Here is a 14,981-nt window from a genome sequence, read left to right as displayed (position 1 = left end):
CAGGAAAATAAAAAGATGAATTCTATGAGCAATTGGAAAGAGAATATGATAAATTACCAGGGTTTGACAAAATAGTATGGGAGACTGCAACGCCAAAGTCTGAAAAGAGAATAATATACGAGCACATAATAGGGAAATATAGTAAGCATTAGATGTCGAATGATAAATGGCCAAAGAATAATAGGCTTTGCAATAGAAAGGCAAATGGTGATAAGTAGCACACAATTACGCTGAAAAGATATACATATATAAAGGAACGTGGATTTCCCCGGATAAAAAGACATTAAATCAGATAGGCCATATTTTAATAGAGAAGAAACATGCAAACAATGTAATAAATGTAAAAAAGTATGAGAGAAGCGGAGTGTAACTCGGACCACTAGTTAGTGAGAGCAGAATACAGAATCGAGCATAACTTAAAGAAAAACAATAAAACAAAACAAGAAATTAAATAACAATTCAACATAAAACTATTAAAAGATAATAACAAGCAGAAGAAGTATGAACAGGGAATAACCAACAGACTAATCAGGGAACAAGAAACGTCAGACCCAGACAAACAATGGGAAAACATAAAAGAAGCAATAGTAATCCTAGCGAAAACCAAGAAAAAACACAAAACAGAAGACTGGTATGATGAAGAAAGTCAAGAAGTAGCAGAAGTAATAAGCAAGGTAAGACTCAAAAATCTTACAAATAACGAAGATAGCAATAGAGAAGAATACAGAGAATTGAGAAAAATTATGAAAAGAAAATGTAGAAGCAAAAAGAGAAAATACAACGAGTAGAAACTGAAAGAAATAAAAGAAAAATTTCAAAAAAAAGAAAGAAGATTCTACCAGGAAGCAAGAAAAATGAAAAGAGGATATCAGAAAAGCAACCCATACATAAGAGATGATAAAGGTATGCTGCTAAATGAGCCGGCAAATATAATGAGAAACTGGCAAAACTATTTCACTGAACTGTTAAATAAGAGCGAAGTACAAAAGGAAACAAACCATGAAGTTGAAAATGATCAGATTGCAATAGAAATACCCGCAGAGCAAGAAATAAAGAACGAAATAAAGACCCTGAAAAATAACAAAAGCCCAGGAATAACATAAATATCGGCCGAAATGATAAAATCAGGAGGAAAAGACTACAAAAAGAGATATATGACCTGATGAAAAGAATATGGGAAGTAGAAAAAATGCCAGAAGAGTAGACCATAGCAAGGATGTGCCCTATACATAAAAATGCGATTGAACGATTGAATTCTATGCGAAAACTATAGAGGCATTGCACCATTAGAAATAGTTAACAAAACCTAGGCACAAAGTATAAGACAAAGGCTAAATCAACATTCGGAAAAAATATTGGGAGAATACCAGGCAGGTTTTAGAAACAACAGATCAACGACGGACCAAATATTTGCCTTAAAAGAAATACAGACTACCTGTTACGAACATAAAACAGTACTATATGCTCTGTTCATCGACTTTAAGCTGGCCTACGACATAGTAAACAGACAGCAGATGTACGAACTGATGAAAGAATTTACTGATTCAAAATGACTCAAAATTAGTAAAATCGTATATCAGTCGACGCAAAGTTTCAAACTTTCAAACGAAATAACTTGAAAACTACTTACTCTATCGCATTGACACAAAAGGATAATATTTACGTAAAAAGTAACAAAGAATCAAAAAACACGTTAAAATGATTGTTAGGAGAATGGCGTAGATTGTAAAGGGGGAAATGAGGTGAAGAGGAAGTATATATCCCTACAGCACGCCTCTGGTAACAGAGGAAAAATATCTCTTAACACTATTTAAAGTATCCTAACATGTGTAAACTGTGTGTTAAGTTTGAACAAAAAATATTAAAAGGTGCTTTAACAATGTTCTAAAATCATTTTAGAATATTTGTAATAAAACACTCTGTATCTCGGTAAGGAAGAATATTTTATTTAAGTGTTTTGGGTTAAATCTTCGTATTTGTGCTAAGGTTTCTCCAGTTACGATATGGACAATTCTTAATGAAACACAATGTTAATATGAGCAAAGAGACGTCCATTAGATTACATCGAAATATACGCCATGTTGATATACATCGCACAATAGATATGCCATACATATGTCAAAACCTACAGAGAAAAAATTTAATTATACACTGTGGGCCGAAATAAAGGAGTACATTTTTTAGTTGAAAATAACTTTTTTGTTTTTTGGGCGATTTAATTTCTTTTTGCAGGACTTATAGCCTAACATGTCCTCAACATTACTTCAAATTTTGAAGCAAAAATAACGTACAGGGTCAGACTTATAAAAAAAATTATTTAATGGTGCATTTGAGCTCGTTGCAAATGAAAACTGTCTTAGCTAAAATTGAACTGATATGCTCTTTTGGTAGGTTAACTATCCAGAACACTTAGTATTAAAATTACCGGATTTGCAAAATATCATTTTTCTATTTAAGTACTGTTAAGGACACGCCTTCGCCATAATATTTAAAAAATCCCGAATTTGTAAAATTCATTTTTTACTTAAATTAGGAAATCTTATTCGAGTACTTTTCTAATATGTTTACCAGAACGAAAGCCTCTTAACACTAAATTACATATTTTCCATCGTTTTTGCCTCATATTTGCAGTAGTTTTTGTTAAATGTCTTAAAAATTTCTCAAACTATCAAATATGTCAATTTTACATAGTAAGCCATGACTGCTTAGGTTGCCATGGAATTTGTTTGACATTTATAGTTAAATAAGTACATTGACCAGTTCATAATGCCACTTTTAAGCAAAGAGGACAGAATATAAATTAGCGTGAAAAATATAATTATGGTGCAAAAAAAATTGTAAATGCATTTTCTGAGAAAGTTGGCATATTGGAACGATAGGAAAGTCCTTAAGACATCTAAGTGAAACCCATGGGTCTCTTGAACATAAAAGTGGAAAAGGAAATAAGCGAAGCTCATAAAAAGATTACGCTCTCGTGAAGATATTAGAAAAATATGGTTTTCAGATGAAAAAATGTTTTATTTATGGCCTCCTAAAAATACCCAAAATAATAGGGCGTATTTTGACTTACAATTTAGAGAGAAATTCCTCCAGAGCATATTTTAATTGAAAAAAGTCATTTATCAAAAGGGAAAATCTCGTCTGATTGTTGTTGATGCAGGGGTAAAACTTCAGAAACATATCAAGAACAAATCTGGCAGCACCTATTACCTGAAATTAAAGAAGTATGTTATGATTACACTTTCCAGCAGGATGGTGCTCCCTCGCACTCGCACACTTCCCAAAATACAAAGATATTCTTGAGTGAAAATTGCCCGGACTATATCGAGCCAGATATGTGGCCACCTAACAACCCAGAATTAAATCCGGTTGACTATTCAATTTGGGGAATTTTCGAACAACGTTTGTATGACGGACTACAATATGAAAACATCGAACAGCTCAAAGAAAGAATGCAGTTTGTTTGGAACAATTTTGAACAGGGTCTAATAAATGGGGCTATAGTATAGTACAGTTGATCCAAAAGATGGCATAACCCAGACATCCAAAGTGAAAGTTATCCTTCAACACCAAATTGTTCTATATGGTCCACACAATGTCCAGAAAAAAGTCACACCATTTTGAGAGTCGGGTTTGGGGGCGAGAGGGGGGAGAAATCGGTAAATTCGTAGTTTTTTTAAGTTTTTCGCCAATATTTCTAAAACTATGCGGTTTAGCATGAACAACCCTCTACACAAAATTGTTCTACATTAAATTTGAAATAAAAAAGGCCCTATGCATAATCTTTTTAAAATGAATGGTTCCTAAGTTACGGAGGTAGTATAGTATAACTGGTCCAAAAAATGGCCTAACCCAAACATCCAAAGTAAAAGTTTTCCTCCAACACCAAAATGTTTTATATGGTCCACATATTGTTCAGTAAAAAGTTACACCATTTTGAGCGTCCGGTTTGGGAGGGAGATGGGAGAGAAGCCGGTAAATTAGTAGTTTTTTTACGTTTTTCGTCAATATTTCTAAAACTATGCTTTATAGTAAACAATGTTATATACAAAAATATTTTACATGTAATTTAAAACAAAAAATGTTCTATACATAATTGTTATAAAATCAACGGTTCCAGAGTTACGGAGGGTGAAAATTCGAGGTTTTCGATACTTTTTATATTTTTTGGGCAATATTTATGATATAACTATACCAAAAACCCAGACATCCAAAGTGAAAGTTATCCTCCAACATTAAATTGTTCTATATGGTCCACATAATGTTCATAAAAAAGTCACACCATTTTGAGCGTCGGGTTTGGGGAGGAGAGGGGGGAGAAATCGGTAAATATAAAAAGTATCGAAAACCTCCACTTTTCACCCTCCGTAACTCTGGAACCGTTGATTTTATAACAATTATGTATACAACCTTTTTTGTTCTAAATTTTATGTAGAACATTCCTCTATGGAACATTCCTTACGCTAAAGCATACTTTTAGAAATATTGGCGAAAAACCTAAAAAAACTGCTAATTTACCAACTTCTCCCCCATCTCCCTCCCAAACCGGACGCTCAAAATGGTGTAACTTTTTACTGAACAATATGTGGACCATATAGAACAATTTGGTGTTGAAGGAAAACTTTTACTTTGGATGTCTGGGTTAGGCCTTTTTTTGGGCCAATTATAATATACTACCTCCGTAACTTTGGAACCGTTCATTTTAGAAGGGTTATACATAGGACATAGGGCCTTTTTTATTTCAAATTTAATGTAGAACAATTTTATGTAGAGGGTTGTTCATACTAAACCTCTTAGTTTTAGAAATATTGACGAAAAACGTAAAGAACTACGAATTTGCAGATTTCTCCCCCCTCTCCCCCCCAAACCCGACGCTCAAAATGGTGTGGCTTTTTTCTGAACATTATGTGACTATATAGAACAATTTGGTGTTGGAGGATAACTTTCACTTTGGATGTCTGGGTTTGGGTCTAACTATACCATAATACTATCAATTTATGGCGCAGACGACTTCAAGAAGTGGTAAACAATAATGGGGGCCACATTCATAATATTCGTCTAAGTTTTAAAATTATTAAACTATTTTCATAAACATAAATGTGTTATTTGTTAAAATATTATATTTTCCTAATTTAATAAAAAAATGATATTTTGCGAATCCGGTAATTTTGAAAAATTTCCTTTTTACTGAAGTGTTCTGGATAGTTACCCTACCAAAAGAGCATATCAGTTCAATTTTAGCTAAGACAGTTTTCCTTTGCAACAATCTCAAATGCACCGTTACATAAATCTTTTTATAAGTTCGACCCTGTACGTTATTTTTGGCTTCCAAATTTGCAGTCATGTTGAGGACATGTTAGACTATTAGCCTTGCAAAAAGAAATTGAATCGCCCAAAAAACAAAAAAGTTATTTTCAACTAAAAAATGTACTCCTTTATTTCGGCCCACAGTGTACAATATTATAAATTATAACTTGATTGTAAACTGGTAGCCATTTTTAAAACACATTTAATGTGATTATTTTATATATTTAAGGGTTTTTACCCAAACCAGTGGTTTGATTCCTAAGTTAATTTTAAAAATAGAATGTGTTTGTTCAAAGTTTTCTCTTCATTTGAGGTATATACAATTATAAGACGATAGCTCTGATGATGGCATTAAAAATGCTGAAAGTACTTAGCTGATTTATAATAAGTAAATTTATTTACATACTATCAGTTTTTTGAAAACATACACCAGTTCCCGTTTTGATTTATATAGAAGTGTGTACAAGTCAAACAGTCTGTTTCTATTTAAATTATAACTGACCAAGCCATCATAGTCAGCGATCATACCATAAGGACACTAAATGTGTACAAAACCATAAAGTTATGAATATCTATTTCCAAAGGACATTGAATCAACTTACGCTAACTGCGAAGGAGATCACACCGAAATTTTTTGAAGATACCTGAATACCCTACACATCCCATCTGCATGGACAGATATAAAAATCCTAAAAAGGCGGAAATACATATCCGCGCCGCGAACTCCGCGCCGTGTGTGCGCCGCGCGTTCGTGGCGCGGTTATTGTTAAAATTTTTCATTTTGACGATCCAGAGTAAACTTACGAACGTTTAGTAATTGTAGATAATCATGTCTCTGTCCTGTACTTCTACTACATCTTATTTTGGTATTGTTCTGAAACTATTTTCTTGTGTCATCTTATGCAATTTACTATTTTATGTGGAATAAGCCACAGTTTGGGAACATTTCGGGAACTACCTTTTTCGCTTCCTGGCAACACAAATATAATGGTAGGGGAGCCCAAGCGGGGATGTTTGCAGTTACTCGAGCGCGTCAGATTATCATATGGGGAGAAACGTGGTACCCTGCAGATGTACCTCCACCATATATTGGCTCTTAACACAGGGGAGTTCGTTCGGGGGGGCCCGAAAAAAAATCTATTCTTAAAATATTCGAAATTGTCAGATTAAGATAAGGTAAGTTAAGTACATGCAAAAGAGTCTATATTTCAAAAATATGACGATTTGAGCGGGGCGTACGGAAATGGGTGAGTCAAAAAGTTTCACAAAAAAAGCGAATATTTCGCGAAATGAACGTCAGATTGAAAAACTAAAAACTACGTGTTCAATATTTTTCAAAAATCTATCGAAAAATACCAAACTTGACCTCCCACGGAGAGAGGTGGGGGGTAAATTTAAAATTTTAAATACAAATCCCGCGATCTTTCGCAAAATAAACATCATATCGAAAAACTGCAAAATACACTTTATCAATGTTTTTGAAAAATCTATCGAATGGTTCCAAACACGACCCCCCACGGAGGTGAGGTGGGGGGTTACTTTAAAATCTTAAATGGTAGACCCCATTTCTTATTGCAGATTTGGATTGTTTGTATAAAAATAAACACCTTTTATTCGAAACATTTTTTTGAATTATGGATAGATGGCGCTATAATCGGAAAAAAGATTGTTGGAAATGGAAAATTAAATTAAAAAATGGGAAGTCCCACTAAAATGGAAAATTTTACTTAACTTTTTTGGTTTTAGGACCTAATAATCACAACCCAATAGGTCGCCAAAGCGCTCGAGTGACTGCACATTTAGCATACTTTGCTCCCCTACCATAATATATCTGCTTGTTCCTACAACCAGAAACAAAATTAGAGAACTATAGGTACTTCCAAGTCATGCGATACCTTTTTCGTTTTCCGCTGACACAGTTGTAATGTATCTGCTTGTTTCAACTGCGTAGCTTCACTAGAAACGAAATTAGAGAATTATAGGTTCTTCCAAGCCCTGTGTTAACTTTTTCGCTTTCCGGTGACCCAATTGTAATATATCTGCTTGTTCCAACTCGGTTGCTTCACCAGAAGCGAAGTTAGGAAACTATAGGCTCTTCCAAGATGTGCGTTACCTTTTTCGCTTTCCGACGACACAATTATAACATATCTACTTGTTCCAACTCCGTTGCTTCACCAGAAGCGAAGTTAGGAAACCATAGGCTCTTCCAAGTTGTGCGTTACCTTTTTCGTTTTCCGGTGACCCAATTATAATATATATGCTTGTTCCAACTACGTTGCTTCACCAGAAGCGAAGTTAGAAAACTATGGGGTCTTCCAAGTTGTGCGTTACCTTTTTGGCTTTCCGGCGACCCAATTATAATATATCTGCTTGTTCCAACTCCGTTGCTTCACCAGAAGCGAAGTTAGAAAACTATTGGGTCTTCCAAGTTGTGCGTTAGCTTTTTGGCTTTCCGGTGACCCAATTATAATATATCTACTTGTTCCAACTCAGTTGCTTCACCAGAAGCGAAGTTAGGAAACTATAAGCTCTTCCAAGATGTGCGTTACCTTTTTCGCTTTTCGACGACACAATTATAACATATCTACTTGTTCCAACTCCGTTGCTTCACCAGAAGCGAAGTTAGGAAACTATAGGCTCTTCCAAGTTGTGCGTTACCTTTTTCGTTTTCCGGTGACATAATTATAATATATCTGCTTGTTCCAACTCCGTTGTTTCACCAGAAGCGAAGTTAGAAAACTATTGGGTCTTCCAAGTTGTGCCTTACCTTTTTCGCTTTCCGGTGACACAATTGTAATATATCTGCTTGTTCTACCTCCGTTGCTTCACCAGAAGCGAAGTTAGGAAACTATAGGCTCTTCCAAGTTGTGCGTTACCTTTTTCGTTTTCCGGTGACATAATTATAATATATCTGCTTGTTCCAACTCCGTTGCTTCACCAGAAGCGAAGTTAGAAAACTATTGGGTCTTCCAAGTTGTGCGTTACCTTTTTGGCTTTCCGGTGACCCAATTATAATATATTTGCTTGTTTCAACTCCGTTGCTTCACCAGAAGCGAAGTTAGAAAACTACTGGGTCTTCCAAGTTGTGCGTTACCTTTTTGGCTTTCCGGTGACCCAATTATAATATATCTGCTTGTTCCAACTCCGTTGCTTCACCAGAAGCGAAGTTAGAAAACTATTGGGTCTTCCAAGTTGTGCGTTACCTCTTTCGTTTTCCGGTGACCCAATTATAATATATCTGCTTGTTCCAACTCCGTTGCTTCACCAGAAGCGAAGTTAGAAAACTATTGGGTCTTCCAAGTTGTGCGTTACCTTTTTGGCTTTCCGGTGACACAATTATAATATATCCGCTTGTTTCAACTGCGTTGCTTCACCAGACACGAAGTTAGAAAACTATAGGTTCTCCAAGTCGTGCGTTACCTATTTCGCTTTCCGGTGACACATAATATATATATATATCTGCTTATGAATGTTTTTTTGATATTGATAACTATTTCCGAAGTGAAAGTCGAAAGGTCAAGTAAACTTGATTTCAAACTCGAATTGTGGCTTATGCCCAAATAAAATAATAAATCTTATTTTTAATACATGTTATTTTTGGTACAACAATGAACTAACATTTTTTAAAAAGGTCCGCATGTACATTTTTTAATTTCAGCTTCTATTTCCGTTCAGATCGGATTTAAGTTGTTTCTTTAAATTAAATGGTTCTTTATTGAGGATCCCACAATAATGATTTTCCACGGTAAACATCAATTTCCTTCCGACAGTTCCGACCATTCCATTACTAACAAATATTCAACTCATGCGCGCCAAAACCAACAAACCACTCGCAAACCCGTCCAAATACGTATTGCGAACCATCAAAGCGTTTGTTGAAAAACCGACAGAATTTAGATCGTGGTGCGCCGTGTGCGTGCCGTTTGTGCGTCACTTGAAAACACGTACTAATCTGACGAATACGCTGCGCGCGAGCGGCTCGCACACCGAGCAGAGCGCATATGTATCTCCGCCTTAAGACTAACATCAAACGGAGCACCAAACCTGCACCTAGTAAACGGCTCAAACATCCAATGATAATGCTAATCTAATATATATATCCTTAATAAAAATTTCACTGCTAAGGAATTTATTATCTTCTTATTATTCCTCTTTTTAAGCATTTCTACTTGTTGCTTCCGCTTGTCTCCCCTATTCTGCTTATGTGGTTGTTCCATTCTTTTTTCTAATTAGTGTCCATTCGTTTATACACCGTACATTACATTGTCCCCTAATGTCTTCACTCCTCTTTCGATCTCTCAGCGTGTTTCCTGTAATTCTTGTCAGTACTCTTACCTCTGCCGTTTCCAGTAGTCTTTGTGTGGTGGCTGTATCGGATCTTGTTTCTGATGCATATATCATTATTGGTCTTACGCTGGCTTTATAAATTCTAGACTTCATCTCAGTGTTAATATTTCGGTTACGCCACATATTGTTATTAAGACGTCCTGCCAATATATTTGCTTTTTGTACTTGATTTCTCACTTCTTTGTCCAGGTATCCGTAGCTTGACTATGTAATTCCAAGGTATTTTATTTCCATTACTTGCTCAATATTGCTAACATCAATTATTATTTATATTTTACGTTTGATTGGTTCTTCACTAATTACACTTGAGAGCAAAAAAATCCACTCACTCGATGAAATATACACGTTAGATGTCTCGAATTTTCTAAACCCGTTGATTTGAGTGATATTTTTATAGCCTTATTCTGTAACAATATCGCTGTAATAATAATGTTGCTCGGCAGGTAAATGTCATTTTATACTGGGTGTAACAATCATAATGTGTTTTTTCTTTAAAGTTCGGAACATGCTGTGGACTATTCTAGCACATATAAAATATTGAAATTAAAACTCAATTGTAGCCTTATAGACTAAGAGCCGCTATAGGTGAAATTTCTTAATCATTTTAGGCACGATGGGACCCTAAAACTTGTAACAAAAATAAGAAAACTTCTGTTGGAGTGAAAGTAAAAAGCAAGATATACTCCAACAGAAGTAAGGAAAAAAAAAGAAAAGACTATAGGAATAAAAATGAAGAGAGAGAGTGGGGTGTGTGTAAAGAGGTGGGGTGAAGTGGCTTCTACGTTGAGAAGCCGCAATAGGAAAAATACTACTAAAGTGCAGTAGTACTGAAGAAAGGGGGATTAGAAGGGATAGAAGTAGAAGTGGGAAGAGACAGAGGCAAACTGAATAGAGTTGGCTAGCTATAGATGCAAGAGAGCAACTTGACACTCAAGGATGGATACGGCTCGTTTGCATGCCTGTCGAAGAACAGTAGCTCTATATAGATAGTAATGATGACTAAAAGATGAAATAATAAAATAAGAATAATGTACTGAAACTAAATGAAGATGGATAATTGCTAAAGACGAACAAAATAAATAAATCTAACAAATCATGGGCGCCATGAAAATGATCTTCGATCATTTACCCAGGTATCTTATACTGCTGTCAAATATTAAATATATCAAACCTGTAATAATGAACATAAAGGAGTAATAAAATAATTGATATACAAAATAAGTAGATATTTATTAAAATAACTGCTAGATCTTTGACAATCTCTGAGTTACACAAAGTGCATATCATGTGACTCTAAAATGACAATTTGACTCAATTACCTATCTTAGTATAAATATATAAGAATATGCGTATAAAACTATAGTTACATTAGTACTGGAGTAGCTCTTATATGGAGCGTACCCCCAACTTACATATAGTAGGTTAAATAACAACCTTCACCAAATAATTGTACGATTATAATACGTACAACGTCAAATCCTATAGAAATATGAATAATAAAAATACCTCAATAATATAAATAATAAATATATATAACTCACAATGAGTTGACGGGCAACAAGCTCCTAAGTGAACCAACAAAGTCCTGGATGCAAGAGATCCTTTTGCTGACTCGTGGTTCTGAATAATTAACAAGTGAAACTAAAAGCTATCCTGAGGGGATAGGGATTAGGGAGTGAATTTAATTTAATTACAAATGAATTTAAGTTAAGTAAACAAAATTTTGAATTTAAATTACATAAAAAAACAAGCTAATGATATTAAAATATATATAGTTATATGCAAAATATGGGAAACAAGTCTAATAATGGTGATAAAAAAATAAATGTAAGGAACTACTGTATAGGAAAAGGTTATTTGGGCCCAAATTATCCTCTTTTACAAAGAGACATACTAGGTCTGGATCCCGCGTATGAAAAAAAAGTTGATTAATAGCAAGCTGAAAATTTGTTAATAGCTTAAGGGTGTCTAGTCGGAAAAACTTTGATATATGGGAACACTGGAACAGGGGAAGTTTTAATTGTGGAACAGGTTAAAAATTTGGAACGGCCAGACCACGAAAACGGCACATGTATTTTGTCCGACAGAACAGACTTAAACTCTCCGAACAGAGATTAAACTCTCATGCAAAAATCAGACTGCTATTTATCACCAAATGGGCGTTTTAATGAGTGGAACATGTAGAATATGTCAAATGGCAGGAATTATGACAGGTGATAAATAGCAGTCTGCTTTTTGCATGAGAGTTTAATCTCTGTTCGGAGAGTTTAAGTCTATTCTGTCGGACAAAATAAATGTGCCGTTTTCGTGGTCTGACCGTTCCAAATTTTTAACCTGTTCCACAATTAAAACTGCCCCTGTTCCAGTGTTTCCATATATCAAAGTTTGTCCGACTAGACACCCTTAAGCTATTAACAAATTTTCAGCTTGCTATTAATCAACTTTTTTTTCATACGCGGGATCCAGACCTATACAGGTGTGGGAGCGCTATTGAATTATGTGTATGTTAATTACTTAACTGTTCTGGATATTATAAAAAAAAATAAGTGTATAAGTGTACTGGTATAGGTAGATAACTATTGCACTGTTAAATATAAAAAGTTCCCGAAACAAACCCGATTGACCTGATATTGTCCCCACAAGTGTTCCTTGCTACTTCTCAGTAACGTCTTCGATCCCTAGTTAGGCACAGAATGGTGCTACACAGCTAACAGTAACATGGCAGTTCTCCAAAATACAGCATAATGAAGTAAAAGAAAATTACATGGCTTTTAGAACTTGTCCCTTGGATGACTTGGTCGTAAAGCGGTCCCTCTCAGGTGGTAGGAGTAGTTAAAGATTTTTCCCCAAGTGGCTAAAAAAAAATAGAATCCCGGTTTTACTTCATTGTAATAATGTAGGGAAGAGTCAGAGAAGAAAACAAAAATCAGGAAGTTTTTATTTAGAATAAAGAAGAATCAGAAAAAGCTATCTCATTAGAAGGAAAAAACAATCTTCCACTAGACTGTTTGGTGACCTTGTCATAATATTGGCATATAAAATGGCCTTGACTCGATAATATGTAGACAAGTAAATCTCAAATTTAAATGCTGAATATATTTATTTTGGAAATAGCTATTCATAAAAAATAGTATAGTTATTAAATGATATGAAATAATGCCAAGGTAGTGTACAAATTTATGAAAATACCAAATATCGGAACAGAATCGGTGGATATGATGTACGGAATTTACTATGTTTCAGAACTTCATGATTATAATATACAAAATTGGAGTTGGGTAATATGTGATGTAACATAACCCCACAAATTACGAGAGATGATAATTTTATCAGATATTTATGACAAAATGCTTTCCCTCTGAGTGGATATTACAGACAATGAAATAGTTAAAAGATACTAGCCTTAATTAATAAGCTCACTGCAAGATTTAATAGTAATTTTTTTAAAGACGTCAAATTAGACAAACAAAAAAATATGGCGTTATATAGCGTGTAAAAAAAATTATTTACCAGATAGCCACAATTCACTGCTGGAAATATTCAATTATTGTTTCTTCAGCCCACTAAACGCATATATAATAAACTCGGATAATTTAACTTGTCAAAATAATACTATGACTTGAAACATAAGATTGAAATATTCGCCGCTCTACTTGAATAGGCTATCTGCCACTCGAGTTGAACGCCCTGACCAAAGTGGCATATTTTCCGTGCAACGAGGACGATGTCACAATACAGTTAATTTGGTTGCCGCTAGGAGTACACCAGGTATACAAATATACAGGTCTGCTAATCTATAGGTTTGTTATGACGTCAGAGAAAGACGAAATATTTACTAGTTATTGTTTTAAGTATAATTTAATAACAGAACATTATTAAAATTTAAATAAAATAACAATAAAGATCATTAGAAGTTAACGAAATGTTATAATCCCCTCCTACTAGGAGAAAAAAAAATTTTACGCAAAAAATTTTTTTTTTCCTAAAATTCAAATTATCATAACCAAGTGGTAATAATCTATTATTATACGGTGATCCGCAAGATTACAAGTAACCACAAATTAAGAATCAAGGGAAAGAAGTATAATCACTACACCAAAACTATGAATCGCAAAAGATGACTTGAAGTCATATTAAAATGTCAGCGACATTTTGTCTGAAAGCCAAAACATAAGCTAAATAATATACTAAAGTTCGTAATGACAAATAAATGTCGAACTGGCACTAAATCCAAAATTGAACTATCCATGGATATCAAATTTAAAAAGGGTATATCCAAGGACGAACAACCAGGCAAAGGTATGAGCCAATTCGCACCATAACCCAAATAAATATTCTAAAGTAAGACAAAAGAAATCAAAACTAAAATCAGTGAAGAATCGAACACTTAATTAAAAATTGAACTACCAATGGACACCAGATTCATAATAGCATATCCAGAGAAGAACAATCCGGAATATTTATGGAACAATTCTCACCAGTGCCAAATAATACAACTAGTAAGCATATCAAAGTTATCCAAAAACTCATTAATCAAAATAAATGTGGAATCGGACTCTTAATCCAAAGTCGGACTATCAATGGACACCAGATTCATAAAGCATATCCATAGAAGGACGACCAGGAAGATTTATGGACCAATTCACACCAATACTAAATCACATAAATTAATTAGGCCTATGTACAACCACAACCGGTAATACGAGCCTATACAACCAAATAAACAAAATAAGTGAGGACTCGGACGCTTTATCCAAAATCGGACTATCAATGGACACCAGATTTATAGGAGCATATCCAAAGAAGAACGATCAGGAAGATTTGTGTACCGATTCTCACTAATACTAAATAAACTAAATTAGGTCCATCGACTCAAGTAAGTCGTTGACTAACTAAAATTGGTCCGTGCTGTTGTTCACTAGCTATAGCTATAGCTGATAACGTACCAATTGTAATAATAAAATCTAAATGGTGAACTTACAAGTTCTATGACACCATAATAAATGATAGAAAAAAATATGACAAGAACGAGCAACCAATTTTGAATAAAACTGTAGATTCATACGTTCTCGCATACATAGAATTGTCCAGGAAATATTCCTGAATCTCAACAACAAACTAATGCCTCAGGAAAGAAGAGGAAATCTACTAAAATAAGCAATTCATTTGTCCAAACACCTCAAATACTAAAAGGAACCTACTACCTATGAAGTACGGGACATAATGTAAACTAAATATTCCCTATCAAATGCTAAAAAATGTAACTGGAATAATTGGAATAATTACACAAGGATGGTCAGGACATGTGGCCAACATTTCCTGACCAG

The 14,981-nt window shown here is 34.4% G+C and overlaps 1 protein-coding gene across 1 annotated transcript in view; it reads right to left on the bottom strand.

The window, feature by feature from the left end:
* Positions 1–14,981, bottom strand: part of LOC126881211 (uncharacterized) — a 30,948-nt gene that overhangs the window by 1,009 nt on the left and 14,958 nt on the right. The window lies entirely within an intron of this gene.

Source organism: Diabrotica virgifera, chromosome 1, assembly GCF_917563875.1.
Source record: "Diabrotica virgifera virgifera chromosome 1, PGI_DIABVI_V3a".
NCBI lineage: Eukaryota > Metazoa > Arthropoda > Insecta > Coleoptera > Chrysomelidae > Diabrotica > Diabrotica virgifera.
The sequence above is the reverse complement of the archived record's forward strand: the minus strand, read 5'-3'. Positions and strand labels throughout refer to the sequence as shown.